This window comes from Oncorhynchus mykiss, chromosome 17 (assembly GCF_013265735.2).
Source record: "Oncorhynchus mykiss isolate Arlee chromosome 17, USDA_OmykA_1.1, whole genome shotgun sequence".
Taxonomy (NCBI): Eukaryota; Metazoa; Chordata; class Actinopteri; order Salmoniformes; family Salmonidae; genus Oncorhynchus; species Oncorhynchus mykiss.
The window spans coordinates 63,301,229-63,323,675 of NC_048581.1; the positions used below are offsets into that span (position 1 = coordinate 63,301,229).

A 22,447-nucleotide genomic window follows, 5' to 3' on the forward strand; every position below is an offset into this window, starting at 1 on the left:
AACTTACCTCATTTGCACTCACTGTATATAGACTTTTTATTTTACTTTGTTCTACTGTATTATTGACTGTATGTTTTGTTTATTCCATGTGTAGCTCCGGGTTGTTGTATGTGTCGAATTGCTACACTTTATCTTGGCCAGGTCGCAGTTGCAAATGAGAACTTGTTCTCAACTAGCCTACCTGGTTAAATAAAGGTGAAATAAAAAATAAAATAAAAATAAAATCTCTAGGAGACAGAACGCGTCTCCTTCCTGAGCAGCATGACGGCTGCGTGGTCCCATGGTGTTTATACTTGCATACCATTGTTTGTACAGATAAACATGGTACCTTCAGGCGTTTGAAACTTGCTCCCAAGGATGAACCAGACTTGTGGAGGTCTACAATTTTCCGAGGTCTTGGCTGATTTCTTTAGATTTTCCCATAATGTGAAGCAAAGAGGCACTGAGTTTGAAGGTAGGTCTTGAAATACATCCACAGGTACACCTCCAAATGACTCAAATGATATCAATTAGCCTATCGGAAGCTTCTAAAGCCATGACATTTCCTGGAATATTCAAAGCTGTTTAAAAGGCACAGTCAACTTAGTGTATGTCAACTTCTAACCCACTGGAATTGTGATACAGTGAATTATAAGTGAAATAATCTGTCTGTAAACAATTGTTGGAAAAATTACTTGTGTTATGCACAAAGTAGATGTCCTAACCAACTTGCCAAAACTATAGTTTGTTACCAAGAAATTTAAAGAGAGGTTGAAAAACAAGTTTTAATGACTCCAACCTAAGTGTATGTAAACTTCCGACTTCAACTGTAGGTGGACTGTTTCCGGTCAGTTAGATATTAAATTTTACCTTAAATCCATAAAGCAGTAATTTTGTCAAAATAATTTAATGATGCACTAAATCAAATGCTGCACTGAAATCTAAAAATAGTGCACCCACAAACATGCCATTATCCATAGCATTAAGCCATTGGTCAGTCATGTCAACCAATGCAGTGTTAGTGGACTGTTTTTTGTGATAAGCATGCTGATTGGCTGTGATCAGATCATTATTGTCCATATACTCTCATATTTGTCTACTCACAATATCCTCCAAACAGCTCTCCAAACAGCTCTCCAAACAAGTTATAAAAAACTATCTGAAACTTTGAACATCCCACGGAGCACCACTCCGTGCAGCACACCATTATTAAAAAATGGAAAGAATATGGCACCACAGCAAACCTGCCAAGAGAGGGCTGACCACCAAAACTCATGGACCAGGCAAAGAGGGCATTAATCAGAGAGGCAACAAAGAGACCAAAGATAACCCTGAAGGAGCTGCAAAACTCCACCGCGGCTATTGGAGTATCTGTCCATAGGACCACTTGAAGACGTACACTCCACAGAGCTGGGCTTTACAGAAGAGTGTCCAGAAAAATGTTTGGTGTTCACCAAAAGTTATACGGGAGACTCCCCAAACATATGGAAGAAGGTACTCTGGTCAGATGAGACTAAAATTGAGCTTTTTGGCCATCAAGGAAAACGCTATGTCTGGCGCAAACCCAACACCTCTCATCACCCCAAGAACACCATCCCCACAGTGAAGCATGGTGGTGGCAGCATCATCCTGTGGAGATGTTTTTCCCATCGGCAGGGACTGGGACACTGGTCAGAATTGAAGGAATTAATGATTGTGCGAAATACAGGGACATTCTTCAGGTAAACCTGTTTCAGTCTTCCAGAGATTTGAGACTGGGACAGAGGTTCAACAGGACAATGACCCTAAGCATACTGCTAAAGCAAAACTCAAGTGGTTTAACGGGAAACATTTAAATGTCTTTGAATGACCTAGTCAAAGCCCAGACCTCAATCCAATTGAGAATATGTGGTATGACTTAAAGATTGCTGTACACCAGCAGAACCCATCCAACTTAAAGGAGCTGGAGAAGTTTTGCCTCGAAGAATGGGCAAAGATCCCAGTGGCTATATGTGCCAAGCTTATAGAGACATACCCAAAGAGACTTGCAGCTGTAATTGCTGCAAAAGGTGGCTCTACAAAGTATTGATTTTGAGGGGGTGAATAGTTATGCAAGCTCAAGTTTTCAGTTTTTTTGGCTTATTTCGAGTTTGTTTCACAATAAAACAATATTTTGAATCTTCAAAGTGGTAGGCATGTTGTGTAAATCAAATGATACAACCCCCCCAAAAAATGTATTTTAATTCCAGGTTGTAAGGTAACAAAATAGGAAAAATGTCAAGGGGGGTGAATACTTTCGATAACCACTGTATCCGAACGGTGACCGAACTTAGTTGAGGATCTAGTAGTGTCCTTAACCATTTGTTTCAAACCACAGCTCTCGGCATATCTCATTAATTTAGTTCTACTTGAATTATTATGATCCTTCCAATTTATTTTAAAATCACCCAAGATAAATAGATCTCTTGTTACTATCTGTGGCCTGGTCAAACCCCGTGCATAAGTCATCCAGATAGGACACCTTAGAACTAGGAGGCATATACACACATCCTACCAATATGGGTGCCTGGAGAGGCAGATGTACTTGAGCCCATAGTGCCTCTACTTGACATACAGTTGAAGTCGGAAGTTTAAATACACTTAAGTTGGAGTCAGTAAAACTCATTTTTCAACCACTCCACAAATTTCTTGTTAACAAACTATAGCTTTGGCAAGTCGGTAACGACATTTACTTTGTGCATGACACAAGTAATTTTTACAACAATTGTTTATAGACAGATTATTTCAATTATAATTCACTGTATCACAATACCAGTGGATCAGAAGTTTACATACACTAAGTTGACTGTGCCTTTAATCTGCTTGGAAAATTCCAGAAAATTATGTCATGGCATTAGAAGCTTCCGCTAATTGACATCATTTGAGTCAATTGGAGGTTTACCTGTGGATGTATTTCAAGGCGTACCTTGAAATACAAATTTCCAAATGCCTGAACGTACCATGTTCATCTGTACAAACAATACAGACCTAACAAGCAAATATACACACCATGGGACCACGCAGCCGTCATACCGCTCAGGAAGGAGACACATTCTGTCACGCACTTTGGTGGGAAAAGTGCAAATCAATCCCAGAACAACAGCAAAGGACCTTGTGAAGATGCTGGAATAAACCAGTACAAAGGCCTATATCCACAGTAAAACGAGTCCTATATCGACATAACCTGAAGGCTACTCAGCAAGGAAGAAGCCTCTGCTCCAAACCACCATAAAAAAGCCAGACTACTGTTTGCAACTGCACATGGGGCCAAAAATTGTACTTTTTGGAGAAATGTCCTCTGGTCTGATGAAACAGAAATCTAACTGTTTGGCCATAATGACCATTGTTATGTTTGGAGGAAAAAGGGGGAGGCTTGCAAGCCAAAGAACACCATCCCAACTGTGAAGCACATGGTGGCAGCATCATGTTGTGGTGGTGCTTTGCTGCAGGAGGGACTGGTGCACTACATAAAATAGATGGCATCGTGAGGGAGGAAAATTATGTGGATATACAGTGGGGCAAAAAAGTATTTAGTCAGCCACCAATTGTGCAAGTTCTCCCACTTAAAAATTAAATGAATTTTCATCATAGGTACACTTCAACTTTGAAAGACAAAATGAGAAGAAAAAAAATCCAGAAAATCACATTGTAGGATTTTTAATGAATTTATTTGCAAATTATGGTGGAGGTATTTGGTCACCTACAAACAAGTAAGATTTCTGGCTCTCACAGACCTGTAACTTCTTCTTTAAGAGGCTCCTCTGCCCTCCACTCGTTACCTGTATTAATGGCACCTGTTTGAACTTGTTATCAGTATAAAAGACACCTGTCCACAACCTCAAACAGTCACACTCCAAACTCCACTATGGCCAAGACCAAAGAGCTGTCAAAGGACACCAGAAACAAAATTGTTGACCTGCACCAGGCTGGGAAGACTGAATCTGCAATAGGTAAGCAGCTTGGTTTGAAGAAATCAACTGTGGGAGCAATTATTAGGAAATGGAAGACATAAAATCACTGATAATCTCCCTCGATCTGGGGCTCCACGCAAGATCTCACCCCATGGGGTCAAAATTATTACAAGAAGAGTGAGCAAAAATCCCAGAACCACACGGGGGGACCTAGTGAATGACCTGCAGAGAGCTGGGACCAAAGTAACAAAGCCTACCATCAGTAACACACTACGCCGCCAGGGACTCAAATCCTGCAGTGCCAGACGTGTCCCCCTGCTTAAGCCAGTACATGTCCAGGCCCGTCTGAAGTTTGCTAGAGAGCATTTGGATGATCCAGAAGAAGATTGGGAGAATGTCATATGGTCAGATGAAACCAGAATATAACTTTTTGGTAAAAACTCAACTCGTCGTGTTTGGAGGACAAAGAATGCTGAGTTGCATCCAAAGAACACCATACCTACTGTGAAGCATGGCGTTGAAACATCATAAATCGGTCGACGCCTAGTTGAGTCTCTGACATAATCTTCCTGTCCGGGTTGGCGCCCCCCCGGGTTGGCGCCCCCCTCGGGGTCGTGCCGTGGGGGAAATCTTTGTCTCAGGGTAGTAAGTTGGTGGTTGAAGATATCCCTCTAGTGGTGTGGGGGCTGTGCTTTGGCAAAGTGGGTGGGGTTATATCCTGCCTGGTTGGCCCTGTCCAGGGAACTAGTCCTAGGGCCACAGTGTCACAAGACCCCTCCTGTCTCAGGCTCCAGAAATTATGCTGCAATACTTTAATGTGTCGGGAGGCTAGGGTCAGTTTGTTATATCTGGAGTATTTCTCCTGTCTTATCCGGTGTCCTGGGTGAATTTAAGTATGCTCTATCTAATTCTCTCTCTCTCTCTCTCGCTTCTCTCGGTGGACCAGAGCCCTAGGACCATGCGTCAGGACTACAGTGCCTTGCGAAAGTATTCGGCCCCCTTGAACTTTGCGACCTTTTGCCACATTTCAGGCTTCAAACATAAAGATATAAAACTGTATTTTTTTGTGAAGAATCAACAACAAGTGGGACACAATCATGAAGTGGAACGACATTTATTGGATATTTCAAACTTTTTTAACAAATCAAAAACTGAAAAATTGGGCGTGCAAAATTATTCAGCCCCTTTACTTTCAGTGCAGCAAACTCTCTCCAGAAGTTCAGTGAGGATCTCTGAATGATCCAATGTTGACCTAAATGACTAATGATGATAAATACAATCCACCTGTGTGTAATCAAGTCTCCGTATAAATGCACCTGCACTGTGACAGTCTCAGAGGTCCGTTAAAAGCGCAGAGAGCATCATGAAGAACAAGGAACACACCAGGCAGGTCCGAGATACTGTTGTGAAGAAGTTTAAAGCCGGATTTGGATACAAAAAGATTTCCCAAGCTTTAAACATCCCAAGGAGCACTGTGCATGCGATAATATTGAAATGGAAGGAGTATCAGACCACTGCAAATCTACCAAGACCTGGCCGTCCCTCTAAACTTTCAGCTCATACAAGGAGAAGACTGATCAGAGATGCAGCCAAGAGGCCCATGATCACTCTGGATGAACTGCAGAGATCTACAGCTGAGGTGGGAGACTCTGTCCATAGGACAACAATCAGTCGTATATTGCACAAATCTGGCCTTTATGGAAGAGTGGCAATAAGAAAGCCATTTCTTAAAGATATCCATAAAAAGTGTCGTTTAAAGTTTGCCACAAGCCACCTGGGAGACACACCAAACATGTGGAAGAAGGTGCTCTGGTCAGATGAAATCAAAATTGAACTTTTTGGCAACAATGCAAAACGTTATGTTTGGCGTAAAAGCAACACAGCTCATCACCCTGAACACACCATACCCACTGTCAAACATGGTGGTGGAAGCATCATGGTTTGGGCCTGCTTTTCTTCAGCAGGGACAGGGAAGATGGTTAAAATTGATGGGAAGATGGATGGAGCCAAATACAGGACCATTCTGGAAGAAAACCTGATGGAGTCTGCAAAAGACCTGAGACTGGGACGGAGATTTGTCTTCCAACAAGACAATGATCCAAAACATAAAGCAAAATCTACAATGGAATGGTTCAAAAATAAACATATCCAGGTGTTAGAATGGCCAAGTCAAAGTCCAGACCTGAATCCAATCGAGAATCTGTGGAAAGAACTGAAAACTGCTGTTCACAAATGCTCTCCATCCAACCTCACTGAGCTCGAGCTGTTTTGCAAGCAGGAATGGGAAAAAATGTCAGTCTCTCGATGTGCAAAACTGATAGAGACATACCCCAAGCGACTTACAGCTGTAATCGCAGCAAAAGGTGGCGCTACAAAGTATTAACTTAAGGGGGCTGAATAATTTTGCACACCCAATTTTTCAGTTTTTGATTTGTTAAAAAAGTTTGAAATATCCAATAAATGTCATTCCACTTCATGATTGTGTCCCACTTGTTGTTGATTCTTCACAAAAAAATACAGGTTTATATCTTTATGTTTGAAGCCTGAAATGTGGCAAAAGGTCGCAAAGTTCAAGGGGGCCGAATACTTTCGCAAGGCACTGTACCTGGCCTGATGACTCCTTGCTGTCTCCAGTCCACCTGGTCGTGCTGCTGCTCCAGATTCAACTGTTCTGCTTGCGGCTATGGAACCCTGACCTGTTCACCGGACGTGCTACCTTGTCCCGGACCTGCGGTTTTCGACTCTCTCTACTACACCTGCTGTCTCTAGGTTAGGTTAGAGTCCGTTTTAAGTTTTGGCCAGACAGGCTGTCAATGGGATGTTGGTCAGAAAAGTCCATTTAGTCTTTCCCTTCTCAAACCTGTCCTCCCCCTAACCAGTTCATGTCATGTATTCCACCACCAGCACACCTGATTCACTAATCAGAGGTTTGGATGATTAGTTGACCAGTGGTACAAAGTGGACTGGATCTAGGTGAACTATGTGGAGAGTCTTCCAGGGACAGTACAGTACAGACTGAGAAGCTAACAACAGTGTAGTTTACTCAACTCATTCAAACTATCATGAATATTGTTTAGAGAGAAGATCTGCACAAGGGCATAAAGTTTAAGATATAGCAAGAGAGGGCAATATGGTGCAAGGTAGCCAAAGTGGAATCAAAAGTCATAGGCCTAATCATCAATCAAATATGAAATATAAAACCAAAATATAATCTACATATAAAGACAACATGTCATCTACATGTGCCCACCATAGGTTCACGTTTGCACCTTTGGGTGGGGTACTGTCACGCCCTGACCTTAGAGATCCTTATTTATTCTCTATGTTTGGTTAGGTCAGGGTGTGACTCGGGTGGGAAAATCTGTTTTCTATTTCTTTGTTGTTTTTTCCAGAGTGTGGTTCCCAATCAGAGGCAGCTGTCTATCGTTGTCTCTGATTGGGGATCATATATAAGTTGTTATTTTTCATTTGGGATTTGTGGGGTGTTATTTTCTGTTTAGTGTCTGTGCCTGATGGAACTGTTCGCTTTCGTTTTTGGATTTGTTATTTTTGTTTCAGTGTTTCTTGAAAATAAATATCATGCACACTTTCCACGCTGCGCTTTGGTCCACTCTTCCTTCCACCAACGACGATCGTTACATGAATGGAGGACTTTTGAAAGGTCATTGCAACTTTACTTACGTCACGAATATCAGCTGTCATCACACACAGGCAAAATTCTCTCTTAGGAGATCTACCCCTCACCAAAACACATACAGCCCTGTGGAGTCACACACAGCGTCACCCCAGTCGAGAGACTGAGACCGGCAATACTAGCGACAGACTGGCCGGGTAGTTTCCTGCTCTATCGACTGATGGTGCCTCCATGTGTGTTGTGTTTTCAATGTGTATGTGTGTATATCCCGCTCCTGTCTCAGAAGTAGTGGAGCAAGGTACAATATAGAAACGGACTCCACCACACAACTAGCACACTAACAACATGGCCATGTTATCCACTAAGGATAAGATAGCTGGCTACATCATCACTCTGAGGGAACATAAACACAAGACTCATCTCTCTTGGTGTGGTTGCGGTTACAGTACCTCACGGTCGTGGTGGAGGTGCGTGCGGTGGGCTTGCGTGAGCTCCTGTGGGATGCTGGGACATGCCACCAGGCCCGGGACGGCTGCTGCTCCCTCCCCCGCCGACACAGAAGACGTGGAGAGAGAGTGATGACAGAGAGTGACAGGGTGCCCTCACCCTCACATATGCTGCAGCAGCGGGATTCACTGTGTCTTCTCTCGCTCTCTGATCCTCTTATCACGGTCTCTTTTTCCCACTCGGTCACGTTTTGCACTGAGTATGTTTTTCCTCTCCTTCCCCCCTCCTCTCTGTCTCTGTGTCTGTGCTGCTTCCTGGATTAGGACGGTTTTCTGTACACGAACAGCACAAGCTTCAGGCTCCAGGATTTAAATACCTCCGACACTGGTCTGGATCGTACCACGTGGCGTAAAGGGGTGGGAGACGGGCTGCACCACTTCATTGTGCTGTAAAATGGAGAAGGATGGGTTTCTCTCACCACTCCTTCTCTCCTCCTCTTCAGTTTATCTCCCTCCCCATACTCATCACAGCATTACCGCATGCTGTGTGTTCATATGTAGCCTAAATTATATGAAAGTAGTTTGTTTCTTTGTGTTCTTTACATTCATGAGTATTTGGTTTAGTCTGCATGAATAGAAAGTAGCCTATAGTGCCGGAATGTGTACATAGCTTATATTTAAGATTCTGCAAATGTGAACAGTGAACACCTTTTAGAATTTCCATATACAGTACCAGTCAAAAGTTTGGACACACCTACTAATTCAAGGGTTTTCTTTATTTTTTACTATTTTCTACATTGCAGAATAATAGTAAAGATATCTACACTATGAAATAGCACACATGGAATCATGTGGTAACCAAAAAAGTGTTAACCAAATCAAAATATGTTTTATATTTGAGATTCGTCAAAGTAGCTACCCTTTGCCTTGATGACAGCTTTTTTTCCTTCTGAATGCGTTTGAGCCAATTAGATGTGCTGTGACAAGGTAGAGGCGGTATACAGAAGATAGCCCTCTTTGGTAAAAGTCCATATTATGGCAAGAACAGCTCAAATAAGCAAAGAGAAACGACAGTCCATCATTACTTTAAGACATAAAGGTCAGTCAATACGGAAAATTAAGAACTTTGAAAGTTTCTTCAAGTGCAGTCGCAAAAACCATCAAGCGCTATGATGAAACTGGCTCTCACAACAACCACCACAGGAAAGGAAGACCCAGAGCTACCTCTGCTGCAGAGGATAAGTTAATTAGAGTTAAATGCACCTCAGATTGCAGCCCGAATAAATGCTTCAATAAATGAGTTCAAGTAACAGACACATCTCAACATCAACTGTTCAGAAGAGTGTGTGAATCAGGACTTCATGGTCGAATTGCTGAAAAGAAACCACTACTAAAGGACACCAATAAGATGAAGAGCCTTGCTCGGGCCATGAAACACGAGCAATGGACATTAGACCGGTGGAAATCTATCCTTTGGTCTGATGAGTCCAAATGTCTGAGTCCGCCGTGTCTTTCTGAGACGCAGAGTAAGTGAACAGATTATCTCTGCATATGTGGTTCCCACCGTGAAGCATGGAAGAGGAGGAGGTGTGATGGTGACACTGTCAATGATGTATTTAGAATTCAAGGCACACTTACCCAGCATGGCTACCAAAGCATTCTGCAGCGATACGCCATCCCACCTGGTTTGTGTTTAGTGGGACTATCATTTATTTTAATCAGGATAATGACCCAAAACACAACTCCAGGGTGTGTAAGGGCTATTTGACCAAGGAGAGTGATGCATCAGATGACCTGGCCTCTACAATCACCTGACCTCAACCCAAATGAGATGGTTTGGGATGAGTTGGACCGCAGAGTGAAGGAAAAGCAGCCAACAACTGCTCAGCATAGGTGGGAACTCATTCAAGACGGTTGGAAAAGCATTCCTCATGAAGCTGGCTGAGAGAATGCAAAGAGTGTACAAAGCTGTCATCAAGGCAAAGGGTGGCTACTTAGAAGAATCTAAAATCTAATATATATATTGAGTTGTTTAACATATTTTTGGTTACTACATGATTCCATATGTGGTATTTCATAGTTTTGATGTCGTCACTATTATTCTACAATGTCAAAAATAGTACAAATAAAGAAAAACCCTTGAATGAGTAGGTGTGTCCAAAACTTTGACTGGTACTGTAGCTTACTCTACACAGTGGTCTACAGTATATATGATGGGATAGGAGTGAGTACACTAGTACACCAGTATGTAACCTGTCATCCATGACAGCAGACAGCCCTCTGCTCTAATGCAGCCTGTAAGGAGCCAGGCAGGCCAGCAGGCAGGGGGAAGTGGGTATTTCTTGCTTCCTTCCTCACATGACTGCTGTTAAAGGGAAGCCTGTTTCAGGCTGGGTCATCCCTCCCTAGAACACTGCTGGAACTCTGTAGGAGTCTTTCTATTCTCACCCCTTTATTATCTGACCTGTCTTTAGGCAAGGCTAAGAGTATAAGCATGTAGTGAATCTTGTTAGAATGAGAAGCTAAGGACTAAGTGACGGGAGTGAAAATGACAACAGAGGGAAATTCCACTCATAGCAGAGAAGGAAGACACAAGGTCACACACACCAGGGTTTCTATTTAACGGCTTTTGGCAGATTAAAAAATGAAAAGCCGATAAATAAAACTGTAGCAGGCCAAAATCTGATCGCAAAAGAATGCTTTTTATTCATTGATGGAAATACCAGTCGATGTAAATATATCTGACCGTCATGCTAATCGGTCTATAGGTTAATTGGCTGAATTTAGTGAAATTAAAATGGCCTGTGTGTATTTTCATTAGTCATCATGTATCTTATTTATCCAACACAACTATCACACGCGCACAGCATACATAGACAATTTTGATCAGGAGTTCTCCTGCAGCTCCTCAGCTGGTTGCTGCTGGAGTAAAACATGCTTTTATAAGCCCATTCATAAGAATTCGAAATGCAATCGCATGTTAAAAACTGTTTTGGTGCACGATTGAAAAGAGATGCTATTTTTTTTTTCTCAACTGGTAATTGAAGCTCACTTCCTATTCCCTATTCAAGTGCAGGCAACAGGCTATCAGTGTGTCACCCACCACTTTACAATGTGAGCAGGAGGAAGTATCCATTCTCAAAACATCCATTTTGAAACCGATAATAGTTGTTGCATCTTTAGATTCCCTTCTTTCTAAGTTTCTACCATAGATTTTCATCTCTGCCACATATGGAACCACTGTCAGGTGCGCTGTTTTGAATGGTGTTTTCCCAGGTATTGCATTTTGGCAAATATTTGAAAATGAAGTTTTATTGGCTGCTTCATTACATGAGTTACATGTTCTGTTAAGATGCATTATCACAATCTAAATGTGATTCCTGTCATTCTGAGCACCGTGGGTGGGCCCCCTAATGCACGTGTGTCAAGCTCATTCCAAAGAGGGCCGAGTGTCTGCAGGTTTTTGCTCCTCCCTTGTACTTGATTGATGAATTAAGGTCACTAATTAGTAAGGAACTCCCCACACCTGGTTGTCTAGGGCTTAATTGAATAGAAAACCTGCAGACACTATGCCCTCCAGGGAATGAGTTTGACCCCCCTGCCCTACACACACACAATCCCCACAGATAAGCATATAAACCTAAGCAGAGAGACACAGGCACAGACCAGACAAACAACACGTCTAGACAAGGGTCTGGGGTTCCGGACAGTTCCTGTTTTTTGTGCAAAACCTGCAAGTATAAATACATATAATTGCACAAAAGTTGAGCTAACCTACAATAACTGGCTTGAGTCATGTTCTGTCCTGCCAGAACCCAAACTCTTACTGTTTCCTCCAGGTCTATGTCACACTGACACACACTGAAGCACTGAATCATGTCGTCGTAAAACGACATCCCTAAAAGGCAGTGATGGGCCTTTCCAAGTGAAATCATAGCATTACAAGGTACTGTTTTTTTCAGTTCTTCTGGGGGTAACACAGGTAGGGTGACCCTAATCTGGCTTGTGTTATGTAATGCAATATAAATCTGATATCTGGGAGATTGGTTTCACACTGGTTGCTAAGTCAACTGATTACTCAATTTTATTGAATTACTCTTGATACAAGAGAAAAATATTGTCTGAGAAACCCATTTTATGAGTTATGACACACTACGAGATAGGACATTGAGGGCTTGATGATTGTCATCTGTGTGAAGATCTGACAAAGTTGACAATACTAGAAATTGTCCTTTTTCTAAACTAAAACAGGATTCTTCACCCAAACCCTTCACAACCCTCCACTGAAATCCCTACTCCAGAATGCACCAGATGTTAACTGAAAAAGAAAGCTGACCTAGATATGCCTTTCCTCAAACTTTCAGACACACACACACACACACACACACACACACACACACACACACACACACACACACACACACACACACACACACACACACACACACACAGTACTGGTCTTCCAAACTTTCCCATGACACGTGACATTGGGAGCCCACAGGATACGGGGATACAATACGCCCCTCTCGCTGTGTGGTTAGAGGGCGTAGCTTGTGATGCAATAGAGCTGGGCCAACCAAACCACATCTCCATAAATCCTTGTTAATTATTGGTGCAGAAAATGCGCCATAGCAGAAGGAAACACAGTATTTACGCAAAAAGAGAGTAAGCACTAGCAAGCAAAGCATCCCATCTCATCCCACTGAAAATAAACATGCTCAAAGAAAGTAGCTTCATGATGGTTGAGTGATAGGGCAGGCCTTTAGTGGCTGGATTTCATGAAGATAGTATACACAGGGCATGTTAGTTGTTAGTTTTACTGTCACTGTTGACAATAGGCCTACATAATGTCACATTACTGAGAGTAATAACTCAAAAGAGAGGCAGAGACAAGGAACAGAGTACAAAGAGAGAAAAAGCAAAAATAACAGTGAGGAGGATAGCAAAGGCAATATCATTAAGAAAAATGGAAAGAGAGTGAGTGAAATGAAAGAAAGGAAGAGTGAGACACAGAGGAGAACCTCCTGCTCTGGGGCTTGTTCACTTATTGATGAGCCAATCAGTATGGACAGGGGGGATGGGGGCTTGCACAACAAAGGAATGACAGAGGGCTTGTCTGACAGAAACTCTTCACTTCTGTTCTACACGAAATATTGAAATGACTCCTTGCCAAGGTGTGCCTGTCAAGATCCTTCAGCTTTTTCGAAGACGGGATTTCAAAACATTTAATAGTAGCATCCAACTGTGGGCTCCCGAGTGGCAGGAGTGGTCTATGACACTGCATCTCAGTGCAAGAGGCATCATAAAATATATAAAACTGTATAGGCTACTATGGTCTTATGTTACTCCCAATGCTTCTATGATCAAACCTGAAATTAAAGCAAGTTGTGAGTAGGGCTGTGGCTATCATGACATTTTGACAGCCAGTTATTGTCATGCAAAAGATTGTCAATCTCACAATAATTGACTGCAATTTACATAAACACGTTTAGCATCTCCAGGCCTCCACATATACAAGCCGCTGATGTGCGCCTTTGAAACATCTACATTTAAAAAAAGTCTAAATTTAACGGAATATACATCACAATAAATCCATTATTTATTTTAGGTCAGGTCTAGATGGCAGCTGGGTATGTGCAAAGTGTTGGACTAATCCAATGAACCATTGCATTTATGTTCAACATTTTGTATCAAGACTACCCAAATGTGCCTAATTGGTTTATTAATAACTTGTCAAGTTCATAACTGTGCATTCCCCTCAAACAATAGCATTGTATTATTTTACTGTAATAGCTACTGTAAATTGGACAGAGCAGTTAGATTAACAAGAATTTAAGCTTTCTGCCAATATCAGATATGTCTATGTCCTAGGAAATGTTCTGTTACTTACCACCTCAGGCTAATCGCATTAGCCTATGTTAGCTCAACCGTCCCGTAGGGGACCAACCAATCCTGTAGAGTTAACTGCCTTGTTCAGGGGCAGAACGACAGATTTGTTTTGCCTTGTCAGCTCGGGGATTACGATCCAGCAACCCTTCAGTTACTGGCCCAACTCTCTAACCACTAGGCTACCTGCCACCCCACATGCTGTTCATGTGATCATATTTGTGACTCGTTTCAGGAAACTAGGCATTTGTCGTGTGTCACTACTTCACAGGAGAGGTATTTGTGCATAAAAAATGTTTTGCATCAAAATGTGTTTTTTGGCAGAATGACTTCTGGAACATGTCAACTTTCATGTGCCTTAGCATACACGTTTGTTATTGTCTGTAAATACAACACAAATTGTTAAATTACAAGCCTAGTTGGTTTAGCCTCAGAAAAAGACAGCAACGTTTCCACTAGACATGTTTGGCTGAAATAATGGATGGGCTGGACATGCCGAGAGAGGAGTTTGGATTGATCTGCCATATAGACGGCTTCTGACTATTTGAGCTGGTCAGTCTGTGTTGGTAATCCTGTCGAATGCAGTTTTTTTATGTATCGTGTAGTGGAGCTGCATAAGTGTTACTCTCCACTTTCTGGAGGATCGAGTTTTGAAATCAGTGGAATTAGAGTATGATAGCTAAAGAGATGGAGAAAACATCTGTCTCTGGATTACATCTTTAAACTAAGGACAACTGTGGCATGGCATCTGTAACAGGGAGATGCGTCCATCAAGCATGATGACGTATAAACATAAGATAGTCTAGCTAGCTACATTTTCAGATGTTACACATTTCTCATTTTGAAAGAAAGCGGTTTCATTTCAAGCTAAAGTGTATCGTTAGCTAGCTAGCTAACATTAGCTGGCTGGCTCCCTGGATAACGTTACGTGTATGACGTTATTATTCGTATCCCAGAGCCGTTTGCATTGCTAGTTAGAGCCTAATGTTAGCTAGCTAACACTGAATCTGGTTGGTTAGCTCCCAGCAGATTCATGCAGGGTAGTAACGACATGATTTGGTACTATGTTCATTGTTGTTTAACTAGCTAACGTTAGCTGGCTGGCTCTTTAACTAACGTTACCTGACGTGGGTGACCTTACACGTTGTTTACCTAGCTAGGTTAATTGTTTATCTATCTAGCTAGCTACATGTCTTAAGCTAGTGTACAACACCCGTTGAATATGGCCGGTGTCAGTAAACATCGGCAAAAAAGTGCAATGAAATTGTTGCCAGCAGAGCTGGCATGTTCAGAGAAGACTGCGTGAATCAGGCCTTCATGGTTGCATTGCTGCAAAGAAACCACTTGGGCCAAGAAACACGAACAATGGACATTAGACCGGTGGAAAACTGTCCTTTGGTCTGATGAGTTCAAATTTGAGATTTTTGGTTCCAACCGCCGTGTCTTTGTGAGACGCAGAGTAGGTGAACGGATGATCTCCGCATGTGTGGTTCCCACCATTAAGAATTGAGGAGGAGGTGTGATGTGCTTTGCTGGTGACACTGTCTGGGATTTATTTAGAATTCAAGGCACACTTATCCAGCATGGCTATCACAGCATTCTGCATCGATACGCCATTCCATCTGGTTTGCGCTTAGTGAGACTATCATTTATTATTCAACAGGACAATGAACCAACACACACCTCGAGGCTGTGTAAGGGTTATTTGACCAAGAAGGAGAGTGATGGAGTGCTGCATCAGATGACCTGGACCCCAGAGTGAAGGAAAGACAGCCAACGAGTGCTCAGCATATGTGGGAACACCTTCAAGACTGTTGGAAAAGCATTCCTCATGAAGCTGGTTGAGAGAATACCAAGAGTGTGCAAAGCTGTCATCGAGGCAAAGGGTGGCTACTTTGAAGAATCTAAAATATGTTTAACACTTTTTTGGTGACTACATGATTCCATTCCTAATTGACCTAAAACAGGGAATTTTTACTAGGATTAAATGTCCGGAATTGTGAAAAACTGAGTTTAACTGTATTTGGCAAAAGTGTATGTAAACTTCCGACTTCAACTGTATATATTGATTTGTTTAACATATTTTAGCTTACTACATGATTCCATATGTGTTATTTAATTGTTTTGATGTTGTCACTATTATTCTACAATGTCGAAAATAGTAAAAATAAAGAAAAACCCTTGAATGAGTAGGTGTGTCCAAACTTTTGACTGTTACTGTATATACACACAAAAAGTATGTGGACACCCCTTCAAATGAGTGGATTTGGCATAAGCCACACCCGTTGGATGACAGGTGTATATAATCTAGCACACATTCATGCAATCTCTATAGACAAACACTGGCAGTAGAATGGCCTCACAGAAGAGCTCAGTGACTTTAAACGTGGCACCGTCATAGGATGCCACCTTTCAAACAAGTCCGTTCATCAAATTTCTGCCCTGCTAGAGCTGCCCTGGTCAACTGTAAGTGCTGTTATTGTGAATTGGAAACTTCTAGGAACAACAACGGCTCAGCCTCGTAGTGGTAGGCCACACAAGCCTGGGGCTGTTTTTCATGGTTTGGGCTAGGCCCCTTAATTCCAGTTTGGGAAATCTAAATGCTACAGAATATAATGACATTCTAGACTATTCTGTCCTTCCAACTTTGTGTCAACAGTTTGGGAAAGGCCCTTCGCTGTTTCAGCATGACAATTCCCTCGTGCACAAAGCGAGGAAGCAAGGAAAATGGTTTGTCGGGATCAGTGTGGAAGAACTTGACTGGTCTGCAGAGCCCTGACCTCAACCTCATTGAACACCTTTGGGATGAATTGGAACGCTGACTGCGAGTCAGGCCTAATCGATCCCCAACATTAGTGCCTGACCTCACTAATACTCTTGTGGCTGAATGGAAGCAAGTCCCCGCAGCAATGTTCCAACATCTATCTAGTGGAAAGCCTTCCTAGAAGAGTGGAGGCTGTTATAGCAGCAAAGGGGGGGACCAACTCCATATTCATGCACATGAGATGTTCGACTAGCAACTAACTTTTGATCATGTAGTGTACATACATTGTCTTCAGAAAGTATTCACAACCCTTGATCTTTTTCTACATTTTGTTGTGTTACAAAGTGTCATTTAAAATGGATTTAATTGTCATTTTTTATCAACAATTTACACAAAATACTCGAATGTCCAAGTGGAAGAACATTTTGTACAAAATTCATGAAAAATAAAACACTGTCTTGATTAGATAAGTATCAACCGCCTGAGTCGATACATGTCAGAATCACCATTGGCAGCGATTATAGCTGTGAGTCTTTCTGGGTAAGTCTAAGAGTTTTGCACACATGGATTGTATAATATATTCAATTCTTCAAGATCTGTCAAGTTGGTGGGTGATCATTGCTAGACAGCCATTTTCAAGTCTTGCCATATACTTTCAAGCTGATATAGTTCAAAACTGTAACTAGGCCCCTCGGGAACATTCAATGTCGTCTTGGTAAGCAACTCCAGTGTATATTTGTCCGAGGGTTTCCGCTAGCCGGTAATAGCTGGCTTTTGTCCGAAAATAAAAAAAATAGGAAAGCCGATAAATAAAATTGACGTGATCCAATTGTCCAGAAGACAAAAAACTCCCATTGCAAAATAATGCTTTCTAGCCTTTTCATTGATGGAAACACCAGTGGATGTAAATACATTTGACTGGTCATGCTTATCGGTCCATAAGATAATTTTGCATCATTTAGTGGAATCAAAAATGGTGCCTGTGTACAGTATATTGCCTGCTGATTATCTATAGGCTATGTTTCAACTTGTCAATATTCAAATTATTTTCTAACAAGTTGTATTTTCTAACAACAGTTTGAATTGAGGTATGTTCCGCCTCCTCATTAATTCACATAGAAGTAGCCCATTTCACTGTTGCGGACAATTTATGTTCAAGGCTTTACTGAGCAGGACAAAACTTCTCTCTCCGACGAGAGCCCCCCCAGTGTTTCCCCAGATCAAGTATATAGACATTTGCACACTCTTGCACAAACTTTTTCTCCCTGGCACATTTTCTGGCTGGCGCTCGCATTGCCTTCATTATTGTTCTCCTGACAAATATTAACTTGTGCATTCCTATTAAGTGCATTATTTTCTGTATATTGTGTTGTCGTTTCTATTGTAGCATATCGTATGCATGTACGGAGCACAATGTATTTACTGTTTTATTCACAAGTTTTCAAGTACTGATGGCAAGTCATGCATTCCGATTCTTGCGTACAGTGCGTTCGAAAGAATATTCATCACATTTTGTTACGTTACAGCCTTATCATTCTGTCAGGAAAGGATGCCTGGTTATTCTTTAAAAGTGCTTTGCTCACCATCTTAAATAAGCATGCCCCGTTAAAAAAACATTTGAAACAGGAACAGATATAGCCCTTGGTTCACTCCAGACCTGACTGCCCTTCACCAGCACAAAAACATCCTGTGGAGTACTGCATTAGCATCGAATAGCCCCCGCGATATGAAACTGTTCAGGGAAGTTAGGAACCAATATACACAGGCAGTTAGGAAAGCTAAGGCTAGCTTTTTCAACAGAAATGTGCATCCTGTAGCAAAAACTCCAAAAAGTTCTGGGACACTATAAAGTCCATGGAGAATAAGAGCACCTCCTCCCAGCTGCCCACTCTACTGAGGCTAGGAAACACTTTCACCACCGATAAATCCCCGATAATTGACCATTTCAATAAGCATTTTTCTATGGATGGCCATGCTTTCCACCTGGCTACCCATACCCCGGTCAACATCCATGATACAGTGAATTATAAGTGAAATAATCTGTCTGTAAACAATTGTTGGAAAAATGACTTGTGTCATGCACGAAGTAGATGTCCTAACCAACTTACCAAAACTATTGTTTGTTAACAATAATTTTTTTGGAGTGGTTGAAAAACAAGTTTTAATGACTCCAACCTAAGTGTATGTAATCTCCCTCACTAACTTTAATATATATTGTGAATTGTCCAAACCTCTGAAAAAAATGGATATTAAAAAATATATTACTTTTAGGCCATATCGCCCAGCCCTACCTCAAACTTGTAATTACTAGTGGGAAACTCGTCTCTCATCCTGAGCACCCACTTCTCCCACATGGTGACCTCTGACATCCCCTATTATGGAAATGGCTTGTACAACAGCATTTTCTGCAATTAAATGCAAAAACAAAAGATGATCTATTCACATGTTTTTTTTTAGCTCTATAATTTGCTTACAAGCATGATAGCTGTACTTTTAGTTTACATATTGTTCACCATTAGCCAATCAGCATTTCTAAACGATTTCAAATCACATCAATGCATCCTGGGTTTGAGCAAGATGGTGCCCACAGACATGACAGCTCTGCTTCTAGCTCTTAAGCACAAGCATTTCACTTCACCCACAATAACATCTGCTAAATATATGTATGTGATTGGGGCTCTTACGGTGACTGTATTCCCGCCAAACGGGCGGGAATACGAGTCATGAAGGCAGTCAAATTCCACATGGCCATTTAGTTACGGTAATAAGGCTTCTCCAAGCTCTGATGCTGCAGATGGCCAAATTTGCTAACTGCCTGGTACTCTGCACTCTAGTGTCCCTCTAATCACTCTGACATCAATGCAAATGTAATTGAAAATCGAATCAAACACTTAATGAGAGCCATGAGCTCATGTTGCGCAACATTTCTATAGGCTATGCAATTGCGTGAGAAAACAGAGTGTTGGCTTCTATTAAAAAGAGGAGGATCCTATCAGCTTTCTATAGGCTAGGCCTATTATATTTACAGTGCCTTGCAAAAGTATTCGGCCCCCTTGAACTTTGCGACCTTTTGCCACATTTCAGGCTTCAAACATAAAGATATAAAACTGTATTTTTTTGTGAAGAATCAACAACAAGTGGGACACAATCATGAAGTGGAACGACATTTATTGGATATTTCAAACTTTTTTAACAAATCAAAAACTGAAAAATTGGGCGTGCAAAACTATTCAGCCCCCTTAAGTTAATACTTTGTAGCGCCACCTTTTGCTGCGATTACAGCTGTAAGTCGCTTGGGGTATGTCTCTATCAGTTTTGCACATCGAGAGACTGACATTGCTGCCTACCACCGCTCAGTCAGATACTTAGATGCTTGTATGCTCAGTCAGATTATATGCAAAGCAGGACACGCTAGATAATATATAGTAATCATCAACAATGTGTAGTTAACTAGTGATTATGATTGATTGTTTTTTACAAGATACGTTTAACGCTAGCTAGCAACTTTCCTTGGCTTACTGCATTAGCATAACAGGCAGTCTCCTTGTGGAGTGCAACGAGAGAGAGGCAGGTCGCTGTTGTCGTTGTGTTCCTGGTTCGAGCCCAGGGAGGAGCGAGGAGAGGGACGGAACCTATACTGTTACACTGGCAATACTAAAGTGCCTATAAGAACATCCAATAGTCAAAGGTTAATGAAATACAAATGGTATAGAGAGAAATAGTCCTATAATTCCTATAATAACTACAACCTAAAACTTCTTACCTGGGAATATTGAAGACTCATGTTAAAAGGAACCACCAGCTTTCATATGTTCTCATGTTCTGAGGAACTTAAACATTAGCTTTCTTACATGGCACATATTGCACTTTTACTTTCTTCTCCAACACTTTGTTTTTGCATTATTTAAACCAAATTGAACATGTTTCATTATTTATTTGAGGCTAAATTGATTTTATTGATGTATTATATTAAGTTAAAATAAGTGTTCATTTAGTATTGTTGTAATGGTCATTATTACAAATACATTTTATTTTATTTTAAATTGGGCAATTAATCGGTATCGGCTTTTTTTGGTCCTCCAATATTCGGTATCGGTGTTAAAAATCATAATCGGTCGACCTCTATATGTGACCAATAAAATGTCATTTGAACTGGTATTTACGACTTCACAACCGGTAAATTCCCACCTCCCACATGGTTACAAACGCAGCATTAGAGGGGAAACTTGAGAGCCCCAACATAAGAATCCGGTTACAAAAGACAATGCTGAACATTGTGAAAGCTGAACATTGGAATGGCATTTAATTTTCCCGCTGTACCGAAACCGAACTGTGAACCCAAAACCGCAATACATAGCAAACCATGGGTTTGGTGAACCGTTACACCCCTATCGTCTACGCTTCCCCTAAAATCACACGCTTACTGTCCCAGGCTACCCAAGAGTCCCTGCTCCTCTTCTCCCTCCCATCTCTTATGATCCAGCCCTCACTCCACCACTCACCAGCCACTAATGCTAATTAGCCCAGCTCTCACAGCATCTGAATATAGCAAAGAGAGAGCCCAGCCCCGAGTCGCATTACACATAACGTACACTGCGCCATAGCTCTTAACTCAGGATATTAAACCATTCAGCTCAGCCGGCCACCTTGAGCTGGCGGCAGGGTCATTCCTGAATGTGTCTGAGATCAGAGAGAGGGGCTGTAAACAACTCCTTCTCGACTAGGAGGGCTAAGAGAGGTGTCCCTTGACCCCCGTCTAACCCCCCAACTCAATCATCTGCGGTCTTTCAGAGCCTCTCCAATGATGGATGGTGTTTATGAGGCAGCTCAGTCTTGGCAGGACTGGCTGGGCACTGATTTAGAGGCTGTGCTGTTGGCAGATAGCACAGTACAGCAGTATAGGGACACAAACACACATTGGAAGGGGACACAAACAGGAAACAACACCTATGCTTTTAATTGTCACTCATGTACCGTAAATATACACATTCACAGAGTCCTGACCTGTATTATAGAGAATCTGACTCTCCACACAGTGGGTATCTGATATATGACCCTGACCACAACTGCCCTTGGCTTGCAGGAATGTTCAGTTTACTCAGTGAGCTGAGTGAGGAGCAGTAAACGTGATATCCCACCCCTGTGTGAGTCAGTGTGCAAGAGTGAGTGAATAGGTGGAAAAGTGATTGAGTAAGTGAGTTGATGTACAGGACATTGTAAGTTAACAAAATGTCCCAATTCTATTGTACACTTCTATTGTGAGGGGGTAAATGGGTCATTCCACGAAAAGGGTGTCTTTTGTGTCCCTTTGATATTTTAAGTGGAAATTATGCACCAATATTGAATTTTAATTAAATTAAGTGCCTTTTAATATATACCACATCAATAATTCAATAAATCTGATTGTTTTTAAATATAAATAAAGGCTTGCTAAAGTGCCAAAATTCAGCATTTCGTCAACACTGTGTCAACTCTAGGAAGATTTCAACCAACTTATTCAAATAAATCCTCGAAGTTTCACTATAATTGTAAAGATTATATTATATTTTGTTTGGACGAAGTCATTTCTGAAGATTACAAAACATTATGGACACCTGCTCATTCCATGACATAGACTGACCAGGTGATTCCAGGTGAAAGCTATGTCCCCTTATTGATGTCACTTGTTTAATCCACTTCAATCAGTGTAGATGAAAGGGAGGAGACAGGTTAAATAATGATTTTTAAGCCTTGAGACAATTGAGACATGGATTGTGTATGTGTCCCATTCAGAGGGTGACTGGGCAAGACAAAATACTCATGTGCCTTT

The 22,447-nt window shown here is 41.6% G+C and overlaps 1 protein-coding gene across 4 annotated transcripts in view; it reads right to left on the bottom strand.

Moving 5' to 3' along the window:
- LOC110494343 (AMP deaminase 2) overlaps positions 1-22,447 on the bottom strand; it is an 81,135-nt gene that overhangs the window by 29,444 nt on the left and 29,244 nt on the right. Inside the window, exon 1 of one of the 4 annotated variants that reach the window (XM_036950421.1) lies at positions 7,992-8,369. The exons of the other annotated variants lie outside the window; for them this stretch is intronic. The gene's annotated coding sequence lies outside the window, so the exon portion shown is untranslated. Of the gene's footprint in view, positions 1-7,991; positions 8,370-22,447 lie in introns of those variants that run through there. 4 annotated transcript variants of the gene reach the window in all.